This window comes from Panthera leo, chromosome B2 (genome assembly GCF_018350215.1).
Source record: "Panthera leo isolate Ple1 chromosome B2, P.leo_Ple1_pat1.1, whole genome shotgun sequence".
NCBI lineage: Eukaryota > Metazoa > Chordata > Mammalia > Carnivora > Felidae > Panthera > Panthera leo.
Window position 1 is genome coordinate 146,532,873 of NC_056683.1, and position 3,701 is coordinate 146,536,573.

A 3,701-nucleotide genomic window follows, 5' to 3' on the forward strand; every position below is an offset into this window, starting at 1 on the left:
TATATATGTATATTATATATATATTATATATATATTATATATATATATATATATAACATTTATATATATAAATGAGTTTGGATTTGACTGGAATGAATTGGCTTGGAATTTGAAAAATTGGTATACAGTCATTTCTAAAATAAGAGGATGTAAATGTATGCGTATGGGTCACATATGTGTATGTATATATGCACTGTACTTTGTGTTCATATACCCCCCCTCCCACCCAGTTCTGTCCACCAACAGGGTGCGGAAACAGAGGCACCTTAAAACAATGAGCTCACTCAGAACGCAACTCTTGGTTTCTGTTTCCATTCTGTTTTGAATGCAACCGAGGCTGGTCCTGGTGCTGGGTCAAGGAGGGTACAAGAGGAACCTGGACTGTTTTGTTACCTCAGAAAATAAAGATTTAAAAAGTGATGGGTAACTTGTCAAAAGGACACACAGCGTCCTGGGGCTCTCACCGATCTACGCGCACGATTTGAGCAACATGGAATTTGAGGATGGCGTTGAATTATAAATATTAGAAAAAAAATAAAAATCCATTGAGACTAGGTTGATAATACATAAATGAGTCCACAGATTTTTTTTTTTTCTGGGGCTTGCGCAAGATGGAGACAAGACCACTCATGAACCTAGTGCGTTTGGGTGTCCTGCCGCTGAGGGGACAGGGTGGGCGCGGTTATATACTGGCAGTTTCCATCCTTTGAGGGTGTGCCTGCTGGGAATTACCGGTTTAGAAAATAGGGGATGCAAAATATCTGAGGATTTCAAGTGCGTACTGATACCCAAAGTGTGTGTCTGGCACATTTCAGTTTACATAGTGGATCTGCATGTTTTGTCTTCTTGGTTTTCCCAACTGCATTTCAAGGTGAGATCTTCATCTTCGTATTTCAGATGTGGGGGTGGAGGCTGAGAACCGATTCAAGGCCACCAGCCATCTCATGTGCAGGGAGCCGGAAAGAGACCCCAAAGGCTCTGCTTCAGACAAGATATTGAGAGAATGGGAAACGGTGTGAATATACACTTGTTATATTCTGCCACACAGCTTTATCATCTCTGGGGTCCCTCTTCACTTACCTCTCAGGATTTACTGATGAGAACACTGAGTTCTAAATTTGACCTCTCCCCCAAATTCGCGTTTGGCAAACGTGAGGACCGAAGGGAAGTGGCAGATTGCCTCCTTGCAAATCATCTACCAAACTGCTTCCCCAGGAGACCCCGACCTCAGGGTGGGGGCGGGGGAGTGGAGAGGTAGGTATGCATTGCTGTTTTTATGTGTATTTTTCTCTTCGCTCCTCATATGTATTTGGGGATGGGCCTGGACAGCTCTCTTTTCTGCCTTTTTGTCAACAGGCCTGGGACCACACTCCCGTCTGGACGCCGGGTTCCTGCATCCTGTGATGACCTCGCTACCAAAGGCATCCAGCAGAATTATAAATTCACTAAGGGGTGAAAATGACCTGAAGCCACCGAGTTAGGTCTATTGCGGGATCAGAGAGTACAAGAAAGGGTTGCTGAGTGGCTCTTTCCAGGACCAGCATGATCCCCAAGAGTTGAGAGGTTCTGAGACAAACGTCATCTTCGCTCCCAGTGCAGAACTACAACTCTGTACGGCGGAAAATGGTAGAAGTAAGATAGCCGCGTTTGAGAGAAGTGTTTTCAGGACAACTGTGAATTAATCAATGAATATCCTCCTAAATGTCTTCTTTAATGACTGAGTCAGCTTGGGAAATCCATGTGATTGCGGGACTATCAGCGGGGTAGGTCTCCCAACTCACTATGGAATTTTAGAGAAGATTGTCAGTGTTTGAAGCTAAAGACATGGTAACTTTGACATCTCTTCAGAATAACAGAATTACCGGGCTCATTTCCCCTTTGTGACAATAGAAAGACCATGAATGATGACCGTGTGTAGGGGGCGAAGCCTTTTATTTTGCCCTCCGTCGACTACCTTGCAGAGCACATTGTATCTTGCCACGTGTTGATGTTTTCACGGGTGAGTTTGTAAAACCACCATATGGGTGTTCCCGGCACACGTTTTGGGAAACGGAGACGATACAGGCTTGCGGGCCGGCCAAAACATTGTCAGACCTAAGGTCAAATCCTTATCTCTGTCAGCTCTTTCTTCAGGATCTCTGCCTCTGACCTTCACCTGACAGAGAGCTAAATGATTTTAATTTCCCAATCCCAGCCATGCATGTAGAATGACACCTGTGGCATTTCACACACTGTATGCTACCCAACGACACCAGTACAAATCTCTTAAATCCCCCCAGAATATGCCGGTAGTTTCATCGTTGTCAATTTTGGTTGTAAGGCTAATGAAGATTACCGCATAGCCTTCTGGTCTTGGAGAATGTTTATACCATAGGAATATACTATGTCCATTAACTTTACATCAAGGGGGAAAGTTCTTCGGAAGAGAATGAGAAAGAAATCTGTAGCATGTGTAAACTCTGCCAAGAAGCACATCTTGTTTTGTGTTTCTTGTGGGAGGACTTTTTGAAGGGGAAAAAAATGTGAAATTCACTGGTGTGTGCCCAAGGGTAATGCTACCCTAGATCTTGTTGTCTGTGCTCTGTCCATTTCCCCCCCTGGATATCTTAGAGCTTCGCCTCCTGTTATCAATGTTCTTTCTTGATTCCTTTCTCCATCTGCTGTCAAGATTTCCCATCTTTCCGGCTTTCTTTATTTTTTTGAATAGCTTGGCAGATTTCTCTTTTTGCTGTTTATCTTTCTGCCTGGGAATCTAGTCAAAGAAACGGAGCTATTAAAAATATTCATGCTAGTCAGAAACACGGCTAGCATATTCAACTCTTTCTTCCTCAGAACATTTCATACACACTCACGCACACACACACACACACACACACACACACACACGTTCATTCTCTTAGCCTCTTTCAGATGATACTGGGCATTAGTAGTGAAATGGCCAACAGATTTTTTTTTTTTGAAGAAGGAAGAACAGAATTGGATAAGAGACTTGGGATGTCATAGAATGGAAATCTGGTCCTCAGGAGTTGATAGAGCCAGGGTCTATGAAGTGGAGTTAGAAGATGGGAAAGTGTGAAACAGAGAAATAGAGAAAAGTCGCGCATCATCCTGACTGATATAAATTTACATGAATATTCGTTATTTTATGTTTTTCCCGCAGTTGGGGTAAACTCAGAGCCTCAGTGGGGTTTTAGATCATCAGGAAATACATCCTCATCTGTTCTGAAAGTGGCATTGTCAGGGCACAAGGCCATGGAAGGACCGGAACTGAATCACTTGGCCATGGCCTCGGGGAGCCCAGGACAGGGTGACCCCATTGTGCATTGAGCTGGAGTTCATGATGTGCCATGACCCGATCTCAGTCACATGTCCATCCATTCACCAAATAAGATTACTCAGCAGCACTTCCTCATGGGCGGTTTGGAAAAGGTGACAGATTTTGGCTATTTACAAAGAAGCAAAGAGAGTGCTTCATAATTTATTGGCTACAGAAATGAGGGAGGAGGATGCTTTGACCATGGCTCTCTGGTCATCGCTTAGAAGAATGGGTGGATGATGATCCCACACATCGAACAGACAATGGCAGAGCAAGAGGCGAGAAGGAGTTTCACATTGAGCTGGCCAAGGGTGAGATGCCAGTGAGAGTTTTAACGGAAAATTCCAGAAGGGGTTTAGATATTCTAAGCTGAAACGCTGCACAG

General features: G+C 43.9%; 1 long non-coding RNA gene across 1 annotated transcript; it reads left to right on the top strand.

The window, feature by feature from the left end:
- The first annotated feature begins 967 nt into the window (after positions 1–967).
- LOC122219226 lies at positions 968–1,911 on the top strand. The gene is made up of 2 exons (XR_006202319.1): positions 968–1,254; positions 1,357–1,911. It is a non-coding gene; the product is annotated as an uncharacterized LOC122219226 (long non-coding RNA).
- Positions 1,912–3,701: the final 1,790 nt, after the last annotated feature.